This window comes from Aricia agestis, chromosome Z (genome assembly GCF_905147365.1).
Source record: "Aricia agestis chromosome Z, ilAriAges1.1, whole genome shotgun sequence".
Taxonomy (NCBI): Eukaryota; Metazoa; Arthropoda; class Insecta; order Lepidoptera; family Lycaenidae; genus Aricia; species Aricia agestis.
The window spans coordinates 20095927-20121865 of record NC_056428.1 but is presented as its reverse complement, the minus strand read 5'-3'; the positions used below and the strand labels follow the sequence as shown (position 1 = coordinate 20121865).

At 36.3% G+C, this 25939-nt stretch overlaps 1 long non-coding RNA gene across 1 annotated transcript; it reads left to right on the top strand.

Annotated features, from left to right (window-relative positions):
• The first annotated feature begins 14203 nt into the window (after window positions 1-14203).
• On the top strand, window positions 14204-24976 carry LOC121738826. The gene is made up of 3 exons (XR_006037339.1): window positions 14204-14314; window positions 16174-16175; window positions 24966-24976. It is a non-coding gene; the product is annotated as an uncharacterized LOC121738826 (long non-coding RNA).
• The last annotated feature ends 963 nt before the right edge of the window (window positions 24977-25939 follow it).

Sequence of the window (25939 nt, the reverse complement as noted above, 5' to 3'; positions counted from 1 at the left end):
GATACTAATTATAATTAGGATAAAAAATACCTACAAACACTTAAAGTTTATTACCTAATAGAAATGTTACAGAGCACAAAATAATTCCAAGTATAATTTCGCATCTATCCAGAAGGCAACGTATTCCAAATAATATACGCAACGAAAATACTGAGATCGTTATAGGATCTCTTTTCTGGAGCAGTTTGGCCGTTTCGTATTGAACTAACAAGTTAGGAAAATACGAGTAGTTCGGAATTGTAAAATTTCTGGCAAGTCTCTGTGGCGGCCACTTGAAATATGATAGGGATGATATCGAAGGTGATTAGCTTAGAAAGGGCTTAAGGGTCGTTTGTTTTAGTGGAAAGTATTGAGTTTGCTAAAAAGGCTTTTTTTAGTTTATGTGTTTTTTCTATTATTTTTTTTAATGAAATAAGGGGACAAACGAGCAAACGGGTCACCTTATGGAAAGCAACTTCTGTCGCCCATGGACACTCGCAGCATCAGAAGAGCTGCAGGTGCGTTGCCGGCCTTTTAAGAGGGAATAGGGTAATAGGGGAGGGTAGGGAGGGGAAGGGAAGGGAAAAGGGTAGGGGATTGGGTCTCCGGTAAACTCACTCACTCGGCGAAACACAGCGCAAGCGCTATTTCTTTGAGAACGTGGTATTCTACAAAACGCCGGTTTTCTGTGAGAACGTGGTATTTCTCCGGTCGAGCCGGCCCATTCGTGCCGAAGAATGGTTCTCTCACGTCTACGGCCTCAAATTGCTATCCTTTGTAAAAATAACGTTTCATACTTAATTAATTGAGTTATATTAATTGAGTTAACTGGTTAGATCATTTAATAGTTCATTATTTAAAGTACGAGTATTAGGTATCGTTGAAATGAATACGCTTCGTTTTCTGAGAAAGAAGATCATAATTATCAAGTCAAAGAGATATCTTAGAAATTAGAACTTTTTAACGTTAAGTAGATCGATCATTAATGAGTAAGTATCCTCCTTAGTCCTTAGACCCAATTTCACCAACCTCTGTTTGTTACATCCTAACAAGGCATTACTTAACGGACCATGGAAAATTAAACAGATTGTTAAAATACTTATGTCCCACAGTAAAAATTTAACAGCGGATTAGTAAATGCAACGTTAAGTTAACAACGAGTGAATAACAGTAAATTCGTTCTTGTTATTAGGCGACGAAATTGCAATGTACAAGTTTAATACGACATGTTGGCTGCAATGTGTCATTTTCACCTTATTCGTATAATACGTCATCTCGTAGATAATGCGACCAAATTAAAATATCACTGATTGCATACATTTGTTACACTACAATAGTTCTTTTTAATTTACCAGGTTAATAATTATGATCTGTCAAAGCTGAAAACATGAATCATGATACAAACTTTTATTTACTTATTTCGGCTTGGTAATTTTGATACAAGTCAGTGTATTTGCAATGTCAAGGAAAATCCGAGAGCTGAATTTTTGACAAAATGAAAATAAATAATTATGCATAACATGAAAAATAATAAATAATATGTAAGGATGTGGTGAAACATGGCGGCAACACTCAAAAGTCAAAACAGATTCTTTTATTGATATTGGATATTGTCTTTAAAAAGTTGTTATTTTTACTGTTATATATTTAACGGACCTCCCCAGCAGGAATTAAAATTTAACACCGTGTTAGGCGATTTGACATGACATTAGCGTATGGTGGAACGCTCGATAGCTCTAACAGGCCGTTAACTGATTTAACAAGCCGTTATTTATTTAACATTGCTTGATGAAACTGGGTCTTAACATTATAATATAACAAGCTTTTACCCGCGGCTTCGCTCGCGTTAAGTTATACAAAATCATTCATCCCCTTTTTTATCCCCTTAGGGGTTAAATTTATTAAAATCCTTTCTTAGAGTTATCAACGTCATGGTGGCTTTATGCATGCAAAGTCTCAGCCCGATCGGTTTAAAATTGACAAAAATTTCATACAAACTTTCAACCCCTATTTTTACCCGCTTGGGGGGTAGAATAATTGATTAAAATCCTTTGTTAGCGGACGCCTACGTCATAACACCTACCTGCATGCTAACTTTTAGCCCGATCCGTCCAGTGATTTGGGCTGTGCGTTGATAGATCACCATGTCAGTCAGTCAGTCACCTTTGAGTTATATAATATTTAGATTATCTGTTATGGTTATTATGATAGCATGTTCATTAAAACTATATTCGTAGCTGTATTACCTGTATGCTATTCTAGTCTATAATTTAGGAGGATTTTTCGTATTATCAATATTTATTATCATTTAAACCGTATAAAATAACTTTCATGTTCAACTAGTTCAACTTACACGTTGTACATAAAAATAAATGTGATACCCCATACGCCGTGATATCGTCTAGATTTCTAGAATATAGTTTTCCTAGGTTATGTCATCATAGAAATAGGAGCCTGCCCACACCTGCTCCTAGACTGAGATATTAGAAACGTGTACACTGTACATTGTACGCCAAAGCCAATGCCAATGAGCCTTATTACAGGGTGGTAAGGTCGAAAAATGGTACACTGATCCACTCAGCTACTGTACATTGCATTGTATTCTACAAAGTCTTTAGAACATTTTATCAGGCCATATTTTTTTATCATCCTTTATTTATTTAATATCGTGTTTTACGAAGATAAAGAGATTTGAGATTTTGTATTGTGGTTATTATATTACACCTGTTTATTTATTTAATAAATAGAGTTTGTTGGTATTTTGTTCTATTTCGAAATTTTGTTGAATAATTGCTTACTATTAATTCTCAGTATAACTTTGATTATTTAATTTTTTATTTAAAAGTAACACAAAATTAGAGTAAAAGTACACCAACCGTTTCTTATTTATACGCAGTTAAAAACCAAAAAAAACATTAGAAAATGATTCACATAGATAATATTATAAAGTCAAATTCCATGTTTAAACTCAAGTTTCACCGTAAGATAGCTTCCAAGGGACAAGGAACAACAAAATCGCGCGTCAATCTCGGAAACTTTTCACTCCAAAAGAAACAACTGATTGCTAATAAAACGCTTTAAAGACGGTAGCGTCAACAGAAAGGGCCGTCAAAGTTTTCAAACATATAATAAAGCAATAAGGATTACACCACGCGAAAAATAAATGATTCAGATGTCTCTTTTCGGCGATGGCGTGACACTTAAGTTGTCGGGGAGATATTATAGGATGTATAAGAATTCCGGTCGTAGGAAAAATAAATTATCACAGGAAAAGCTTATGTTGGCTTGCGACGCTTCGATATTATGCCCCGTCTCACGGCCCCATCACGTACAGGATTAAAATGTAAATACTTGTAAATATTTATATTTGTTAGCGCGTTTAGATATAGATAGCATCTTAGTCGTATAATCTTTTCATTTTCACGTTTTGGTGTTCTAATAAAAAGTATGTAATATCCAAAAAGGGGATTTTATTATTAACTATTAATCATAATATTATTACGCGAACGAAAAACTTTGTACTTAATCCTTTTTACAAAAAATGGGGAAACGTAGGTGCATGAAATTTTGCACAGTTATAGTTTATATTATGGTGAAGGAGTGCATCGAGCTAATATTATTTTGAAATTAAGCTTTTATCATATATTTATTAACAAATAAAACATTACACACACTACAACACACACAAACGTAAAGATGATAGATTTTTAAGTGACAAGCCTATACATACGAATTATATATATACCCTTTTCAATATGGTTAAAGTCTGTTAACAACAACTAACAAGTTGACAAATTGAAAATGGATTATAGTTTTTTATTGAATTTTAGATACTATTTAACACGGCCAGTCTGAGATCAGCTGAGTCCCAGAGACAAGAGCTGAAAAAAATATGATAGTTTCGATAATTTTGTTACCTCATGTGAAAAAGGGTACAACCCAAATAATTCAAAGAATGTTCATATAACTTCTAGCGATAATAATTCAACTGCTCTGGATAATTTTGATACCTCATGTGTAAAAGGGCATAACCCAAGAATTTCGGATAATGATATTTTATTTAATTGTGTTAATGATAATTTTGTATGCTGTACCGGAGATGTAAACGACTCCACGGGATCGTCTGGCCGTAACGCGCGACCAATTTTCAACATTAGTATTTTGGGTTTTAAGGGTACCGCGTTAATTGATACAGCGGCTAAGCATTGTGTTGCGGGTCATACGCTATATGCTCTCCTCCGACGACAAAATTATCCCCTCCACTCTTCCTCTAAAAGAGTTAAATTGGCTGATGGTGTGGTACGTGCGATGGATATTTTAACTACCACCCTACAGGTACAGTTGGAGACGATAACTATCACAATTCCATTTTTCATTTTCCCGGATTCGACAAACAACGAAACCTTACTAGGTATCGATTTCATAACTGCCGCTGGAGTAGTAATTGACTTCAATAAAGAAGTGTGGCACTTCAGTGAGGACAACACGGTAAAGTATAAATTATTTTTTGAATCTACCGCACGTCGTAGTGTTATTTCTTGTGCTTCCACAATTGTTCTTAGGGATGATGAAGGTGCCCGCCTTACAACGGCTGAGCGACAAGATCTCAGCGATGTCCTTTCCAAGCACGCATGCGTCTTCGAGGCAGGGGGAGGTCCAACACCGTTCAGTGAACACTGCATTGATACAGGTAACCACCCGCCTATAGCAGTGCCGCCTTACCGGCTGACTCCAGCTAAAAAAGAGTTAATGAAGCAAGAAATAAAGAAGATGTTAGACGATGACGTCATAGAAGAGTGCGAATCAGCCTGGTGTTCCCCAGCATTAATGGTGCCGAAGTCTGATGGTTCCATTCGGTTCTGCGTGGATTATAGACGCCTCAACGCAGTCACCAAAACCGATAATTATCCGATGCCACGCATCGATGAGCTCTTACAGTCAACCAAGAGAAACTGCTACATGAGCACTCTAGACCTTCGTTCTTCTTACTGGCAAGTATTAGTTAAGGAATCTGATAAGGATAAAACAGCCTTCATATCTCCGCTCGGCACCTACCGTTTCAAGAAGATGCCGTTTGGCTTGAAGAACGCACCAGCGACCTTCCAGCGTTTGATAGACAAACTCCGTTCCTGTGCAGCGCTGAAAGACGTCACCATTTTAACTTATCTAGATGATATTTGTGTGATTTCTGAGGGTTTTCAGCAGCACCTGAAAGACCTGGATTTGGTACTGAAGCGTTTGGAAGAATTTAAACTTCATGTGAACCGTGATAAGTGTGCATTTGCTAGAGAGAGCGTTAGATACCTTGGGCACATCATTACCCAAGACGGAATCTCCACCGATCCGCAAAAGGTGAGTGCGATTTTAGATATGAAGGAGCCTGCTAATTTAAAGCACCTGCGCACGTTCCTACAAACATGTTCGTGGTACAGGAAGTTCATCCCAAATTTTTCAAAGGTATCGGAGCCTTTAACACGCTTGACTAAGAAAAATCAGATTTGGTCCTGGGGTATGGAACAATCTCAAGCTTTTAGTGAATTAAAGCGGTTACTCACATCTGCCCCTATACTAATTCAACCTGACTTTAATAGCCCTTTCATTCTGCGTACAGACGCAAGCAACTACGCCTTAGGCGCAGTTTTAATGCAGGGCAATGGTAATCAAGAAAGGCCGATAGAATACGCTAGCCGTCTCCTTAACGCAGCGGAACGTAACTACTCCACAACGGAACGAGAAGCACTCGCCGTAGTGTGGGGGGTAGAACGTTTTCGTTCTTATCTAGACGGTCACCCAGTCATAGTAGGCAGTGATCATCAACCACTTCGCTGGCTCCTTTCACTCAAATCGCCGACAGGTAGACTTGTCCGCTGGGCTCTAAAACTCCAAGCTTTCGACATTAGATTTCAGTACACTCCAGGGAAGGCCAACGTAGTGGCCGACACACTAAGTAGACCTGCTTGCGTTGAAAATACTCGCGAAGACTGTGGTATTTGTTCTGTTATTTGTGATATACCTTCTAAATCACCTAGTCAGCTTCGTGAAGAACAGATGTCCGACCCTGAAGTAGAAAAGATAATTAAGGAACTTGAAGGAGCCGATGACGTTGTAGCACAAAGGTGGGTAGAACGAGGTTTTCTCATGGACCAAGGTGTCTTGTATCGCTTAAACCCGGACTCCGACAGCGAATCACCGCAACTAGTCATTCCCACGGACCAAGTTAGGAATATTTTGGAAGAATTACACGATTCTGCGACAGCCGGTCATTCTGGTATCGACAGGACCTATCAAAAGATAGCTAATTTATTTTATTTTACTGGGATGCGTCGTATAATCTCTGATTATGTCCGTGCATGCATCCACTGCCAACGCTACAAAGCAAGTAACACAAAACCACCAGGTCTACTACAAACCCCTGTATTGAATCAACGCAACGAAGTGTTAGCTATTGATCTCTTCGGACCACTGCCAGAAGGAGACCAGGGGGAGCGTTGGGTGTTTCTAATTGAAGACACCGCCACACGGTGGGTAGAATTATTCGCCCTCCGAGAAGCTACAGCTGAAGCCTGCGCTCAGGTTTTAGTCGAAGAATACTTTTTACGATTTGGTCTACCTCGTCGAATAATATCTGATAACGGGGTACAATTCGTTTCTGCAGTCATGCAACAATGCATGTCCGTCCTGGGAGTAAAGCAGAATTTCGTGCCTCTTTACCATCCTCAGTCGAACCCCGCAGAACGCAAAAATAGAGACCTAAAAGCCATGTTAGCATACCTGGTACAAGAAGACCACACATCCTGGCCAAAGAAGCTGCCGCTGATCCGCTTCGCCCTGAATAGCTCCAGATGCCGGACAACGGGTAAATCACCGGCTTACTTAACCTTTGCCAGAGAAATGAGATCTCCCACAGAAGTCACTCATGATCTTCGCGCTATCCTAGACAAGGAAAATTTCATCCCACAAATTACTCCTTACCTAAGAAATTTTATTAATTCCCTCTCAGCGATCCGCGAGCGTGTCGAATCACAGCAAGACAAGACCAAGGATTACGCTGATCAATTCCGCCGACCTGCTGATACCTTTCAGGTAGGTGATTTGGTACTCCTTAAGTCTCACGTACTCAGCAGCGCCTCAAAGAATGTGACTGCAAAGTTTGCCCCGAAACGTGATGGACCATACCAAATTGTGAAAAAGGTAAGCCCAACAACCTACATATTGTCCCACGTAAACCAACCCGATGAAATCATTGGTAAATACCACAGCCAGGACCTTTCCATTTATAAGAGCCAGAACAGCCACTCGCCTCCTAGCCCCATAATTCCCAAAAGAAAGCGAGGACGCCCTGCGACCAGAGCTAGAGTCCTAGTCCAGGAGCGAGGACGTTCCCCTGGACTAGAGGGGGAGCATATGGTAACCCGACCGTCGGTCTTGCAACACCGTGTGACCCGCGGTCTCCCTCCCGCTCGTTACCGCGAGTAGTGTTGTCTCTCTCTCTCAGACGCGCCAGAGGTTCCCGCGCGATGTTCGAGAGTTCAGGAGTCCGACGCCGCCGCCAAAACGGCGAGATTGTTTTTCGCGCGCTCGTGTGTTTTATCCACAATAAACCCACAGTGATTCTGAGAAGTTTCTCTGTTTTATTTATATGAGCCCCGCACCCAGTGTTCGAGAGTATCGTGTGTGTGGATTACCTCATAATAGTCAATATTTTTTACAAAATATAGGTAGTAGTCCTAATGTCATTGAAACTAAGGTCGAATTTCGACCATTGGGCGATCTCTAGTAGTTATAAAGACATGACATATTTTGATATCAAAGTAGGTATGTTATGTCTTACATCGAATTGAAACAACCCGAAAATGCGATAGAAAATCTTGGAGCAGTATCTAGCTGCTCTTCCAATATACGCGCAGGCCGCATTTGACTCTACGTTGGCTCATGAATCATGATGTACCGATATAAGTGATCTAGAAGCATATTCTATGATTGACCAAGATTGACGTCAATTGTACGAGCTATAAACGCAGCCAAGGTGGCAAATTGTTAAGTATTCCTCATAGCCTATGGAGAGGCGCCTTACGAATGTTAATTTTAAAATATTTGATTAATATCAGAATTTAATATCCTAAGTGAAAAACGTGTCGCTTGGTTCTAATATAGACGCCAAATAATATTCTTTTAAAGTGTCTCGATGCGTAATGTTCCTCGCGTTCCTTTGTTTCCTTTTAGAACTGTTTGAATCGAGTTGGCCGGGGATGACGTCATGAGATCTGCCGGGCTAGCACGGCCATTAGTAGAAATGCGAAAGTATGGACAAACTGTGGACATAAACTTAAGGTTCCGATCTTTACCGCGGTTAATCGCAAACGACAAAAATTCAGGTAAATGTCACTTTATAACAGACTATAATATTTGTCATAAAGTAGGATATTATTTAATTTTTTAGGACTATAGTCTGTCATATAGTGGCATTTTAATTGAATTTTTCGGAACGAAAAAAGATCGGAACTTCATCTTAAGTTTATCTCCTGAGTTATTTCTACTGGTGGCCGTGCTAGCCCGGCTGGTAGGCTACGCTTTTCTATAGGTTTCCATATGTGTGAACGATATTGCGATATTTTGAATGAAATTAGAGTGAGATAGTTGAAATGCAAAGCAATTCGAAGAAGTTTATGCAGATTTTCGCGTGGTATTAACACGTAAGGCTTCTTACAGACGAACGGCATTTGTCGACAGCACGCTTTGACGGCAGTCAACGGCAGTCGGCGGCACGCGTCAGCGGCATTCTACGGTAGGACAAGTGACGACGTCGAGTACCGTCGACTACTGTGGACGCGTGCCGTCGACAAGTGCCGTTGCCCGAAAGAGTAACCAAAACTCAATATCTATTCAAATCCATGAATACATCTACCGTTGTGTTCGGAATGGTAACACACAAATTTTCGCTATTAAATGGATTTTTCGTCAACTTTTCATCCATGGAATTGCAGAAACTTTGACATATTGTTTTTCGAATATGTCGAATATTTTCGTCAACATTGTTTAGAGGAATGTGAATGTGATAATTATTATGCAGCTGCAGGTGTAAAAAGTTTGTCGTTTGTTTCGGATGATAATAAATTGATCAAAGATGATGAGTACCTACTATTTACTTTTTTACCCACAAAACTTACTTTTTTAACCGTCAAAAGGAGAAATTTAATTTCTTTAGTTGGTTATCATCAAAACATCAAAACATGATTGTTGAACAGACAAAACTCCTGATAATAATACCTTAGAAACCACAAAGTACTCGAGTTTTTAACTTTTCATTGTTTACCTTATAAAAGTAACTAACAATTTCGTATCCAAGATTAGCACTTTAATAAAATAATAATTGTAACATTTTCAGACCGTATTTTTTCAAGAACATTTTATTAATTCTTGAACAAAAATGCAAGTTTGTAAGAGGCGACTTGTAAAATATTATTTCCATCTTCCATTCTAATATTCTTTCTAAAGTTTCAAAAGAGTTTTCATATCAAAGATGTGCAACCAAAGGTAGCACACAATATAATATTCCGATTTGAAGGTATTTTTAACCCTCGACAAAAAAAGGGTTATAAGTTTAACGTGTCTGTCTGTCTGTGTGTGTCTGTCCGTGGCAACGTAGCATCCAAACGGGTGGACCGATTTTGATATAGTTTTCTTTATTGAAAGCTGACGTGATCGAGAGTGTTCTTAGATATAGTTCATCATCATCAGCCTGCTCCTTGCTGGAAAATCGCGGTTTATCTGTTATCTGGTTCGTGAAAGGCCATCAGCAACTTGCAGTTGTTTTGATGGGATTTATATTTTTCATTCTAGTTAGTGACATTTATGAATATAAAGACATTAATAAAACGTTGACCTGGTGCTGCAGCATCACCTGGTAGTCAATTGAATACACAATACCACATTAACTTAGAGCAGCTCGTGTTTGGGCTCGTTTTAATTGCGACAACCAGTAAGACGTAGATAAACAGCAAATATTTGCATGCTGCTGCTGCAGCATCACCTGGATTCCATGATGTTCCAGTTGTTCCAGTATGAAAAAAAAGTAAATTATATCATTACTTTTTAAAGTTGTTTGGCAAGTTTTTTTTTTAAATTTCTTAATTGCCTATAATTTATATAGATTATAGTTGTTTGTATATACATATTTCAGAAACTTAGATAATAATATAAAATATTATTATAAAATAACATAAAATATGATGATGGATATTAAATACCAAGGTTAGGAATAAGCAAGCTAAGTGACTAATTGGTTTGACATTCGTCTATCGACTAAATATAATATACTAGATGTTCCGTAATAAATTAGGAATTTCACAAAAACCCTTCACGTGGTCTATTCTTCATGTGTGCCAAAAACATAAAATTGCTCCAGTAGCCTTAAGATAATATGCAATTTAATATAATTTTCCCCATTTTTTCCACATTTTCCTCTGTTTCTTCGCTCCTATTGATCTTAGCTATTATTTAGCCTAAAGCCTTCCTCGATAAATGGGCTATCTAACACTGAAATAATTTTTCAAATCGGACCAGTAGTTCCTGAGATTAGCGCGTTCAAATAAAGAAACAAACAAATTCTTCAGCTTTATATTATTACGAGCTTTTGCCCGCGGCTTCGCTCGCGTTAAGAAGTATTATTATATACAAACTTTCATCCCCTATTTTAATTCCTTGGAGGTGGAATTGATCATAATCCTTTCTTAACGGATGCCTACGTCATAACATCTAGGTACCTGCATGCCAAATTTCAGCCCGATCGGTCCAGTGGTTTGGGCTGTGCGTTGATACTTGGATAGATCACCATGTCAGTCACCTTTGAGTTTCATATATATAGATAGAATTATACTTTATGATGAGCAAAATGAAATACAGCGTATGTCAGTGAAATTTTATTTGAATTTCTGTCGGTCGCTAAAATAACCGCACAAAAAGTCGTAGTGCGCGCTAGCTCTGAGAAATTGCGTTTACATCGCCTCGGAAGTCAGTTAAAATCTCAACGATTTCAAGCGTACTATTGGGTCATGGACGTTTATTTAATAAAAATACAAAGTCGAGAACAATACAGGTGCTCGAAATGGGCTCAACCGAAAAGTATAAGCCCGGAGTCATACGGCTCAATATTAAATGATTTATGTACAGCCCGGCTATACTTGTCAACGGTTTATAAAGCCCGAACTGTTCTGATTTATTAAAATCTTTCCCGACGAAATTCGCCCATTATTCTTCCGATGAGTGTGAAAAAAATCAAATTTAAAGTAACGTTTCTTCTTTAGGCGTGAAAGTATAGCTTGAATTTAATCTCGCAAATATTTTAAAAACTTTTAATTAACTTGATCTGCATGTGTGTATGTATGTTGCGGTGGAAATTTGGAACTCAATTTTGAAGTAGATAACTATATTTAACCGATTGAGCTGAATTTTTTTACTATCAAGTAGGATATTTCATAAACTTATATTATAAGTTTATGGGATATTTTAATTCAGTTTAGACTTGACTCGCAATCTACTGATAGGTCTCAGTAAGGTTATTTGAAAGTTTTGTCCCTTTCTTACTAATGACAAGTGATAAACATAATGAGTAATCTGTCATAGCTATTGTCAGTAAGAGGAAGGCCATAAGGAACAGATACACTTGCTAAAACAGCATGCTTAAAACAAGCATGCTGTTTAAACTCGATACATTGGCTTCTATTAAGCATAATTATTTAATAGTTATTATAAGAAAAAAAAATAATACCACAAACCTGTCCACACATACTTAAATCACGCCTCCCGCCACCCGCGCCGCAGGTAGCATGCTCGAAAATCACACGCCTGTCGATTTTTGAGCATGCTCGAAATAAGCATGCTTAAAAAAAGGATATAGGCGAATAGCCCATAGACGAATAGCCCATAGAGAAAAAAAATGCATAGACACACAATATGCTCGTATTCAGCATATTTTGCTCGGTTTAAGCTTGCTGCGAGCTTAAAATAAGCATGTGTAACTGTAGTTTGAGTATTGTGTGTTTGAGTCTATTTTGAGAATTAATAATTGGGATTTAAAAAAAAAAAAAAAATTGATTTTTTTTATGTATTTTAAAACTTTATTATTAATTATATTGATTTTTAATGCAAAAAACTTGAAAAAAATTTTTTTTAATTAATTATAAACAATTAAAAATTGATAAAATTCAAATAAAAATCACGTGACTGTAAACGCGCCATGATTGGTCGCCATACTTGTGACGTCATAATGTTAAAGCAATTTCATGATAGTACAGTGTTTATGGCTATTATCTTTGACTTGATAAAAATATCTCAAATTTATTAGTGAAAAACGATTTGAAAAGTTTATTTCGACTAACTATGTGTGATAAAGGATTTATAAAAGCAAAATCGGATAATATTCCTGATGTTGATATATTTATGATCACTAATTTTTTTAAAAATGACTTTCGGTTTAATTCTGCTGAAGTTCGAGGTGCTAAGGCATCAAGGTAAGTCTGTTAAAAAATACTATTCTAAATGAAAATAAGTATTTATTCTCTATTAAATATAATTAATAATTATTTCATTAATTGTAGAGCATCACGTGAGAGTTACGGTGATAAAGCTATAGGTTATGATTCGGAGCCCAGGTAAAAAAATTAATTACTGAACTATACTTATTCGATTTATACACTTAGATAAATAATAATTAATAACAATATTATTACGAATACTCACATCGAAATGATCTTCACAACAAAAAAAATTTGATTTTGTTTTTGAATAATCTCGGTGCACTGCTTGAAACCATTTCTTTCGACGTTTTTCGTCTTGTGGAACATTTAAAAACATTTTTTCAGGAGTTGTTTTTGTAGTATTTGTACATAATGGTACAAAATAAGAGCGATAACTTTTGAGTTTTGACATTTTTGATTATTTAAAATTGCCAACAGAATTTACTAGATAAAAACTCAAAACACTGTACTAATTATTATAATATCTCTGTATGCTACAATGAGCAAAAACTAACATTGTGACGTCACACGCGCTCGGGTTTATTCGGGAGCTGTCGGCGGATCTTCGGTACTGAATTTAAAATTTAATTTTTATTTTGAAATAACTTTTTAATTATTGCAAAAAAAAAAAAATAGTTTTGTTATAAAACTTATATATGATCTTTCCATTTATCACAAAAAAATAATAATTCAAAAACCCAATTAAAGGTAGCCTTTCGAAGCGAGCGTCTATAGCGTCAGTGTCGTCGCGACTGTAAAAAATGTATGATTTGGCGTAGGTAGGTGACGTCACAGACGTAGGCGTAGGTAAATGTCGCTGTGCTCGACTCCTAACCACTTCAAACCATACAATTTTCATTGTCGCGGCGTCACTGATGCTATTAACGCTCGCTTCGAAAGGCTACCTTTAAAGACGTTCATTCAGACAGTATAAAGTAACAGATAATTTCAGTAGTAAGTATTTACCATATTGTTAGAATCAATGAAATATTCAGTAGTACAAACTTTTGAATAGTGAAGAGGGCACAAAAGTAAAAGTATCTTTTATTCTTCAAGTGTCACCAAAGTTGGTTGTTTTATAAAACAAGACACAACTTCAGAGACGAAGTAATCATGGTTATGTAACTTTTGTTAGTTTTCAGTTTTGAAGGCTTTGTACGAAATGTTGCAGCACAATATTATCTTGTTTGTTTCTGACATAATGTTATCAATAACTTATGTTTATCAAATTGGAAGTCTAGTAACTGATCTAGATAATATCCTAACGCGAAAAAAGGGGACAAACGAGCAAATGGGTTACCTGATGGAAAGTATTTACCATCGCTTCATCATAAGAGTTGCAAGTGCGTTACCGGCCTTTAAGTAGGTAATACGCTCACTTCTGGAAGGTTTGCAGGTCATAATGCCCCGGAAATACTGCCGCTGGCGATTAAGTTAAGAGAAAATTATGAAAAAAAACGGACTCTGGAAAACTGCCACTTATCAAGGTTACGAGAGTGGTATATTTTTCTCGTGGACCGGTGGCGAAAAGTTGCTGCTGGCATAATAGACATGATGACTATTTTTTCCCTCTTGGTAGTTAAAGGACCATTCAAAAGTAGAAACATCGGTGAAAGCATCACCTGCCTGTTAGCTTTCCAAGATATCACAATTCAAACATCTAATAAAATCGACCTTCCCGAAATGCTCCATACAAAGTGCGACGAAATTATGACGTCACCGTTTTGTAGTTTGTACGCATCGAGGGAGAACTTTGTTTGATAGGTATATTAAATATTGCAATTATAAAAGTGGTTTCGTAACAAATGTTGCTTTTAATTGTACTAGAGATCGCCCAATGGTCGAAATTCGACCTCAGTTTAAAAAAAATGACTTTATCATATTTTTTTCAACTCTTGTCTCCGGGACTCAGCTGACCTCAGATTGGCCGTGTAAGCATTGTCTAATAGTATCTAAGATTCAATAAAAAAAACTATAATCCATTTTCAATTTGTCACCTTGTTGTCAACAGACTTCAACCATAAATAAAAGTGTATAATTCGTATGTATAGGCTTGTCACTCAAAATTCTGTCATTTTTCGTAGTGTGTGTGTTGTTGTGTGTGTAATGTTTTATTTGCTAAAAAAAATATGATAAAAGCATAATTTCAAAATAATATTAGCTCGATGCACTCCTTCACCATACAAACTATAACTGTCCAAAATTTCATTCACCTACCGCGTTTCCCCATTTTTCGTCAAAAGGGATACAAAGTTTTTGGCTCACGTATTAATATATAGATAAGTTATTGAATATATATATTAATACGTGAGAGAAAAACTTTGTAACCCTTTTTACGAAAAATGGGGAAACGTAGGTGCATGAAATTTCGCACAGTTATAGTTTATATGGTGAAGGAGTGCATCGAGCTAATATTATTTTAATATTATGCTTTTATCATATATATTTTTAACAAATAAAACGTTACACCCACTACGACACTACTACTAGGAAAAATTACAGATTTTTGAGTGACAAGCCTATACATACGAATTATACTCTTTTATTTATGGTTGAAGTCTGTTGACAACAAGTTGACAAATTGAAAATGGATTATTGTTTTTTTTTAATTTAATTTTAGATACTAATAATTAGACAATGCTTAAACGGCCAGTCTGAGATCAGCTGAGCCCCATCTGGAGACAAGAATTGAAATAAAACTATGGTGAAGTAAATATTTTTTACAAAATATAGGTACTTAGTCTTAATTTCGTTGCAGGTAAGGTCGAATTTCGATCATTGGGCGATCTCTAGTGGCAAATAAATATTTAGTTTATGTAAAAAAATCGACTTATCTATCTAACTTTAATGGCTCATAAGTCATAACAAAGAATAATACAAAAGTTATAAAGCTGACATTTTGGAAATACTTATTTTTTACCGTTTTATCTTTATTTTATTTAAAAAATCTGCTAATCCTCGACCTTGTCATCATCCCTATTCAAATATCACACGCCTGTTTTTATTTTTAGTAGAGAATATCTGTCCCAGAAAAATCCCTCCCGTAAAGTTATGGATGAATCCTGACCAATAGAAGTGATTACAAAAGTGTGGTATATATTCGTTACTGATTGTCTATTCACTTCACAATCGTGGTTTTCTATCATGGCCAGTGGCCTTAACATTCATAACATAAAATCAAAGAGCAGACACATATCTCACACATCATTAAATATTTAATTAAACCAACGTATGAATAGGCATTGTAACGCGAGCCAAGCCTAGTTAAAGGAAAAATTAATCGAATCGCGAAAAACGTTGTCAAATCAAATAGAGAGAACAATGCCATTGTTCACCAAGACGAACTAGTATGGAAGTAATTTTAGAATGATGTGGAATTTTTTTTGAAATGGAAGTGGAACACTTAGGCTTCAGTCACGAAATCAGCGGGCAGCGGAGCGGGAGTAGCACTTTCCAATGTATAGATTTATGTGGACCGGTTCTTGAAAACAGCGGCTCGGCGCTGCGAGCGGCGCGTAGCATTACAACGTGCCGCTCCCGCCCCACTGCCCGCTGATTCTGAGACTGAAGCCTTATTAATAGAATCTCCGGGTTTTTATTATATTTTACCTTTTATATGGAATTTCGCAGGAAAAAAACTCTAATAAATGATTTTCTATTCAGTACAAAGGTTTGAAAGGCGTTAAAGTTTTCAGGGCATCTTTACCTGACTTGTGTTTTCATGTATTTGTAATATATTATTATGTTGTGTAACAAAACAAAATCATAATAATTTTGGATGTGTGTTCCTTATAAACAGCAAGTCTTTTCAACTTTTGTATAGGACGCTTGCCCATACAAATTACAAGAAATGTTACTCTTTCAGCGTTGCTACTTTTATAGCGAATTTTATATAAGAAACCAATACACACCCTAAAGTATTATCACTTTGTTTTGTTACATTATGCACTGTATATATGTATCATAAAATTATGATTTGGACCGATACGGATTTGAGCTTGAGAGGTACAGTAGGCGAGTTAAGTAAAACACGGTCACATTAACTTGACGCATCGCAGGAAAACAATAACTTGCCCGCTCCATAATGATTAATGACGTCATCAAACCATGCGTCAATTTAATGTGACCGTGTTATATTATCTCTGGCATAGTTATATCTTTGACAGCATCCTAGCTCCTGGCTCAACACAAGGACAAGTTTTGCGAGTGTGACGCGAATATTGTGCTCTTTTGAATTATGTTTAGCTAAGCTCATCATGATAAGACGAAAGTCTTCGATCAGTACATGCTTTCCGTTATGACCTACGGGGCGGAAACCTGCTCTGTAACAGCAGTGTTAGCTTGTAAGTTTTCCGTTGCCCAGCGCGCTATGCTCGGAGTTTCTTTGTCGGATAAGCTTCGAAATCAAATAATTCGTCAAAGAACTAGTCACCGACATAGTGCAGAGATTCAGTACGCTGAAGAAGAACAGACGACTGGAACTGGAGACCAAGGCTGGGAAATCGGGGTGTAGGTCGACCTCAAACTAAGTGGGGCGACGATCTTCGTTTAGTTGCGGACCCATGTTAAATGCGAGTAGCAGGAAATCGGTCATCTTGGCGTTCATTGAGAGAGGCCTATGTTCAGCAGTGTATGACAATAGGCTGATATGATGATGATGAAGCTAATTATGGCAGCCTATAGATATTGTGATCTAATAAATAATAATTACAAACTGTATGTTTTCTTTCAGTAGTGCATTATATAATTAAAAGACACAAAAATATCATTTACAAGCTTATTAGCTGTTTTAGCTGCAGCTGGTATAAAAAGAAGAATATAACACCTTTCAGACAGATTGGAACAACCTTTCAAAACAGAAAATAATTCTTTCATAGAGTTCGCCTCAGGTACCGGAATTTTCGTTAAAACCTCTGTGGTAGTTTAGTGAGCCTGTGAATTTAACCAAAATATAGTATACTACAGCCGAATTTAATTCTCCAAAATTGAAATTTTAAGAAACTATAAACCAGTCAGTCAATTGTCACCAATTAGTTACGCTCGGGGTCCATTTTAAGAAATGAAATGACCGTCGCGGTGCACACATTGTATAAAAAAATATTTAATAAACATATCAGTTTATTACGGATATTACAAAGACATATATTTATTTACATATCAATGAGAAAAGTGACCATTTTTGTAGCTAATTGTCTCTCTGAAGTTTGGAGTAAAATATTTGTGTAAGCTATTAAATCCTGGAGATGTTCATTAGTAAGTCGAGACCGAAAATTTTTAACAATATTCATTTTCTAAAATGCTTGGTCCGCACACAATAGGTCGGCGCGTCAGGATGCAGACCGCGGTCCGCCAGTTACGAATAATTATTTAGACTTTCTTAGCAATTTTTAGGTTAATCCGAAAATTCTACGATTCTGACAATAATAATAATCAGCAAAATATTTTATGACCATGTTAAAGGATATAGGCAAATCGTGGCATGTTATCGTTCGAAGTTCGCTTATTAAATTGTAATTATTTGTTAATGGAAAACTATACTAAATGTGCAAACAATTCCTTTATTCCACACCATAAGTCCGTGTGGAAATCAGCTATTTTGTTGTTTAATTACTCATAACTAATAACAAGCGTCCGCCGAGGTTCGCACTCTGTCGTTTACTTATTTTGCCGACGGTACATTGAATAGAGTTCTCGTTTTTTATTTATTTCTTTATTAGACTCGCCAACAGCAAAACACAGATATACATAAAAATATACTTAAACTAGAATATGCACTTGTGTGTAGGCCAATTATAGGCGTGTACAACATCAATTAAGTATAGTAGAGAATATTATTCCTTAAATATTATCAATTAAGCCCCATATGAATAATTGAATGTCTAATAATTACAATGTAGTTTTAATTTCCGAAAACAGAAGTTTTTATTTTAAATTTAGTTATTTTTTTTATATACTCTTACAGGAATCATTAAAAATATCTAGTTCCTTTACGGATGTGCAAGCTAGGTCGTAATCAGTACACAAATTATTAGATAAGGGAGAGTATTTTAGGATGTTGGTTTTACTTTTAGGAGTGTAGAATATTTTGTTAATTGGTTTTGCCGACGGTACATTGAATAGAGTTCTCGTTTTGCTAACGGTACATTGAAGTCGGTGTTCTCATAAATAATAACTTCATGCATATACAATGTAAGCGCTTCTTTTCTGCCGACGTCCATTCATAATTTCAAAACGTACGCGGATATTACTAGAAATTTTTGCTTTTGTTCGATCATTATTATCCGTTGTAACGGCTGTATTAAGAATAATTTTGTTTGTAATATTTTCCCGCGACTGTACGCGTATGGATAAATCTTTATAACTTACCTCTGGTTTGGGTGATATAAAAAGTAAAGCTTATGTTCAAGCCTGGGTAACCAACATTGTGTTTATAAATGTATGCAATATAAGAAGAAATGTAAAATGAAGTAAAGAATTAAATGTAAAACTTAAATATAAATCTAAAAATAATAATATACAGCAAAAAAGTAAATAAAACCTTAAAAATTAATACAAATGTTAAAAGTACATATTATATGCAACTAATTGTCCCTTCTCCTTGAACGGAGAACGAGAGGTCCCATATTAGGGGCCATTAAAAAAAACAACATTAAGGGCCAACCCACACGTACCACAACCACACACATTGTAAATGAATAAGTACTGTTCACACGTAGCACATTTTACAGTCGTTGTCGACCGCGTGTGTGATACCAACCACATCGCAACCATAACGTTGCGTCGATGCAACGACAGTGCGCGCACACCGCCAGCGCTCTTCCCCCCCTCCGTTTCATTGACTTTTGTACGTAACCACATCGCAACAACTGGTGACAATGCAACCACGTCGCCATTTTGTCGGTACGACAACGCAACTACAAAAAGCTGCAGCGACACTATTTACACGTAACCACTGCTTGACAGCATTTTGTCGTTGCGATGTGGTATGGTTGTGGTACGTGTGGGTTGGCCCTAAGATTTTCATTTTTTTGACTTTTTTTTTACACAAGCATTATGATGGCGGCCTAGAAAGAACTGCGAAAAGTGGAAAGGCACCGATTTCACACAAATTATTACTTATATTTGGTACGTATTTATATTTTTTTAACTAAACAAAACAAAACGTCGTACACTTATGTACATAAGTTCTCATCAAACAGCATTTGAAGGGATCATAGAAACAAAAGGCCTATCGGTAAGCCCACCCGTATGCCATTATTGTGATTTAGACCAGTATTGAATGTGGGTCGGTAAATTAGATCTCAATCAGCTGGAAGCCTCTATTAGTTACAATCACCTACCGTAAGGGTTATACGATATCGTTTTAATAAGACTCTTATGAAGGGAAGAAATGGTTGAAGAATAAAGAAGAAAAGAAGGAAAATAAAAGGCAATAAAGGAAAGAAGAACAATTATTTCTATTTCGCGTTTTCTAAAAAATGGTTTGTTGCAGACTGAAGAAGAAATAAGTGAAAAAAGGAGAACAGGAGAGAGAACAAAAGAAAATATGTACTCAAACATAGTGGAAATAGTGCAAGATTACTAACTTTAACTACTTTGAAACAAACAAAATTGAAAATGTAAAATCCTTACGTTCGTTATAAAATAATAAAATCAATGATTGTTAAATGTAATCGCGCAAACGACTAGCGCTAATGAAGTCGTGTTAGTGCAGCCCGATTGCCGACACAATAAAATAAAACTAATTTAACAGGAAATAGAGTATTGCACTTGCTTATTGAAGTGGAACTTCTTTAGGCGTATCGAGTGTTAAATACAATTTTTGCCGGATTCCATGTGGATGCAGAATAATGGCCGCACTTGCAGACTGATTACTAATCATTATTTTGAAGAAGAGTTTGACATAAAATGAATAATGTGTATGCCAAAAAAACTAAGTTATCAATAAAACTCTCTGTACGCCATGAGAGAGTCAATTCATATTGCGAAATCACAAGGCGTATACAATGTACCATCGAGGAAGTTGATTCCTATTCAATTGACAGACCAATGTTATTTGTTCGAATATGTCAATTCAATGTTAATTGTGATCTGTCAGCTGGGTTTGACGTAACGTAACCAAACTACTTAGGTCCCCGATTTGCATAGGAATCAACTTCTCGATAGTACATTGCTTTTAGATCGCGATCGACCAATTAATCTGTCTGATCCAAAGACTTCTATTTAGTTTAAATAGCAGTTTTTGGTCTGATCAATAATAAAAGCTCATGTTTTGCGGTAGCCCTGTCATTATTCGTCCTAGCAAAGAGATTTAAAACTCAAACATCTCGCTTTGATTGTCCATTTTTGTGAGTATCGGTCTTGATATTGCGTGTGACGTTTTCACTTCTTTATTCAAATACTAGCTGTTGCCCGCGATTTCGTCCGCGTGGACTTCAGTTTATAGCGCGCGGTGTCAATAAAATTGGTGTCAAAAGCTTTTTAAAACCCTGGTACCCCTTCAATCAAAATACCCAAAACAGCCGTGTAGTGTGCACATAATATGATTTTTTTTAATTAAACTTTTTTATACCTTTTAAAGCTTATTTAGCTTTATACAACTTAGCTGCATAATGCATTACACAACTTTAGCTTTGCCCAATAGCCATAGGCCATTAAACTATTTAGGGCGGATTCGACCAAACTGGAGTAAAATTTTACTCGAGTATAACTGTTTCCTAATCTAAGTTTGCGTTTTTCCAACTTCTAATCCAAGAATGAGGTAACGGGAGTAAATAATTAAACGGGCTATTTTGGTGGAATAAATATTAAACTGAGAATAGTTGCTGAGAACTGAGAATAACAGGGTTCACCTGCCACGGTCGGTGTCATTGTGAACTATAATTGACATTTTATTTCATACTCTTTGAGTAACTTGGTAAAATGCAAACGATAATACCCTAGAGTAAATTAAAGGAGTAAAATTATTCTCATGATAGTTATACTCGTGTAACTTCAAGTTTGGTCGAATCGGGCCTTAGTATTTATTATTGGTAGACAGTTGTTTCTGATTTCTATGTTGGTACGTGAGTTATTTAATAACATGTATAACAATCGAAAGAATCGAAAAGCCTAGTTTGACATGGTAGTGGTCTTATAGAAATACGCATGAGCAAGCAATAGCGCGATCTAGGGAACTCTTGGTGCCATCTATTTTAAGTTTTTGGAACTAACTTAATTTGACCAAATTTACGCATTTTCACCCCCTTACAACCCCCTTTTCCAGTTAAAAGTAGCCTATGTCCTTTCTCAGGCTTTAGACTATCTGTGTACAACATTTCATTACAATCGGTTCAGTAGTTTTGGCGTGAAAGCGAGACAGACAGACAGAGATACTTTCGCATTTATAATATTAGTAATATTCTAACGTATTAAAAACTATAAACAAAAACATACTAACTAATAAGTATGATTAGTTCTATGTTACAATAAAGTAAAAATTAAAACGCCATCTGTTGAATCGTATTAGAACTAAAATGTTCGTATTAGAAATTGCATCGATATATTTCTGGATTTTTTATAATATTATACATAAAATATGTTTAAGATTTTTGAAATTTTATTTTAATATACATCCAAGACCCAGGAACATTGAAAACTTTTTGTTCCGCCTGCGGGACTCGAACCCAGGACCCCGGGATGAGCGCTGGCCACGCGCAATGCGAATTCATTTTCATCGATATTTTCATGGAAATAAGATATTTTCCCACATCAAAATGTAGCCTATGTCCTTTCTCAGACTCTAGAATAACTGTGTACAAAATTTCATTGCAATCGGTTCAGTAGTTTTGGCGTGAAAGCAAGACAGACAGACAGACAGACAGAGATACTTTCGCATTTATAATATTATATATGGATATATGGATAGTATTGATTAGAAATGCAGTAGGAGTTCTATAAGATAAGATAGATTGATTATTATTATACCAAGTGATTAAATTATTAAACATAATATTCTAACGTATTAAAAACTATAAACAAAAACATACTAATAAGTATGATTAGTTCTATGTTACAATAAAGTAAAAAATAAAGCGCCATCTGTTGAATCGTATTAGAACTAAAATGTTCGTATTAGAAATTGCATCGATATATTTCTGGATTTTTTATAATATTATACATAAAATATGTTTAAGATTTTTGAAATTTTATTTTAATACACATCCAAGACCCAGGAAAATTGAAAACTTTTTGTTCCGCCTGCGGGACTTGAACCCAGGACCCCCGGGATGAGCGCTGGCCACGCGCAATGCGAATTCATTTTCATCGATATTTTCATGGAAATAAGATATTTTCCCACATCAAAATGTAGCCTATGTCCTTTCTCAGACTCTAGAATAACTGTGTACAAAATTTCATTGCAATCGGTTCAGTAGTTTTGGCGTGAAAGCAAGACAGACAGACAGACAGACAGACAGACAGACAGACAGACAGAGATACTTTCGCATTTATAATATTAGTATGGATTATTGTAAATTATTAAAGTATATAAAAAACTGAAACTTTTGTGAATATTTCAGGTGGCTAGCTGTTATCATCATTGATACCGAGCAAAAAATGTTAAAAATATCACGTTTGTTGTATGGGAGCCCCCCTTAAATATTCAATTTATTTTGTTTTTAGTATTTGTTGTTAAAGCGGCAACAGAAATACATAATCTGTGAAAATTTTAACTCTAGCTATTACCGTTGAGTTACAGCCTGGAGACAGACAGACGGACAGACATCGGAGTCTTAGTAATAGGGTCCCGTTTTTACCCTTTGGGTACGCAACTCTAATAAAAATTGGACACTCACCAGAACCACAGAGTTAAAACCAAAGTATAGCAATATTTAGGGATATGTCATGATGCTATACTGTGGCACAGTATAGCAATATTAGTCCCTACAGTAACGAAACGCCTTTGACGTCGTACGATGCCGCCACCGATGACAGGTACCGAGCAGATATACCAGGGTTGCCACGAAACGGGAAATAAAATAAAAATAAAATATTGTGCTTGTAATGCAAATGTTATCATTTAATCTGTTTCGTCAGCGTGTTATATTTACATATTTATTTATTTTAAAAACTTTATGCACATATAGGTACAAAGGTGGACTTAATGCCGTATGGCATTATCTACCAGTCAACCTTTGGGCGATACAAGGACAAAGTTGTACAGTAAAGTTGTACAGGTGCCAGTTGAGTTGAAAGAGGAAAAGACAGAAAAAAAAAAAAAAAAAAAAATATATATATATATATATATATATATATATATATATATATATATATATATATATATATATATATATATATATATATATATATATATATATATATATATATATATATATATATATAATTCTTATAAAATATATATTGTATAATATTATACTATACTTATAATATATAAATATATATATTATCACTCATAAAATTTCCGTTCGTTCGAGAGCGTTCCAGAGGAGAATAGCCTGGATATTAAAAGAAGAGTGGACGGAACTTGACTTGTAAGAAGGGCAACTTAAAAGCTGATTTGAAGTTGCCTGCTGCAACGGTATTGAAAGTGAGGGGCGAGATATTCGGGAGTATGGGGATGATGCAGCAGTGAATATACACACAGTGCCTGCACAGAGCGACGCTGACGTACTGGTAACAAGTGTAGCTTGGAGCGATACGAAGAAACATTATCGTATTTTCGAAGGTTGAATATGAATCGGAGGCAAGTATTAAACAATCGGTCGAGTTTATCGAGTTTGTCGGCATTAAGATCTAAACAGCACACGTCACCATGGTTAAATATAAGAAAGATAAGGGACTGGACCAGCAAGGTCTTGACCGGAGTGGAAAGGAAATTTTTGAGCCGGTAGATGAATCGTACATATTATGTCGTACTGCCAGATATTTACGTGAAACTTTATTTTTAGATGATTTTAGTTCTCTATTTAAAAAATTGATTAACCCATCAAGCCCCATAAGCTCACCGGTGAGCGAGACACAATAGAATAACAATAAATTTCCAAGGATCCACGAATCACGATCGAAGGATTAAAATAATGAAGACGCATTCGAAATTTCGAATAAGTATATAAAATATCCAATAATTAATCACACGTCAGGTATAACATAAGCACTTTAAAACTCTTATTGCGTGCGCGGTAAGGGCGCGGTTTGTTACACTTGATATGTGTACCTGGGTAGGTAGGTACTAATTAGTATGTAACAGGGTATTTGACAGATTTTTATTTTATTCTATATTGTTTCTCTCCTTGTTACACTTCTTACAACGTAAACAATAAAACAGAGATGCAAATACATGCCACCAAGGCCAACACAATATTGGTGTAAACTGTGAGCCGATATTTATGAAAATTTAAATCCTTTTTGTTTTTTGAATCAGATTTACATCCGTACACTGAACATTTATTATAATATCCCATTGTTTATAAGATAAGTTATCGTTTTACAACACAAAATTCGTAGACAACGCGCCAACGTCACCCCTGTGGGCGCAGGTACACAAACTCCGCGAGTTTGTGTACGCGGGCCCGCGCCGCCCGCTTCCCCGCGGGTACCCCTCCGTTGCTCTGCGCAAGTACATTCGTTTCACTACTGTAGGGATATGTCATATTGTTATTCTGTGACTGTGGTTAAAACTAACGAGTACCTAGCCCGACCCAGACAACATCTCGAAATTTTTACGTTTGACGTAGTAGGTATGTCATATCGGCCGGCGCACGCAGTACTTATTTAATGCATTGTGAAACATGTTGAAATAGTGACTCTCGGACCTAACTAGCTATTCACCCGTTTGTTTATACGTGGTAGTGCCATGCTTCGACACGAATGGGCCGGCTGGACCGGAGAAATACCACTTTCTCACAGAAAATCGGCGTGAAATAGCGCTTGCGCTGTGTTTCGCCGAGTGAGTGAGTTTACCGGAGGCCCAATTCCCTTCCCTATCCTCCCCTATTCCCTTCCCTTCCCATCCCTACCCTCCCCTATTACCCTATTTCCTTTTAAAAGACCGGCAACGCACCTGCAGCTCTTCTGATGCTGCGAGTGTCAATGGGCGACGGAAGTTGCTTTCCATCAGGTGACCCGTTTGCTCGTTTGCCCCCTTATTTCATAAAAAAAAGTCGAGGTACTACTTAATTCTGTTTACTCTGCTTACAATATCATAGATCTGAACAAAACATTCGAACATCAGTTCTACTTTGATAAAGTTTATACAACCAATGAACGTTGTGCAGGAAAATAACACGAAAAAACATGTAATTTCATTTGATTGAAACCTTACAAGTGTAATGTAAAATGAATCCTGATCACGCTGGTAATTTGATCACAACACCATGTTTAACGGAGGTTTATTTATAACTAGATGACGCCTGCAACTTTGTTGCGCCAAAATTGAATTATCGCGC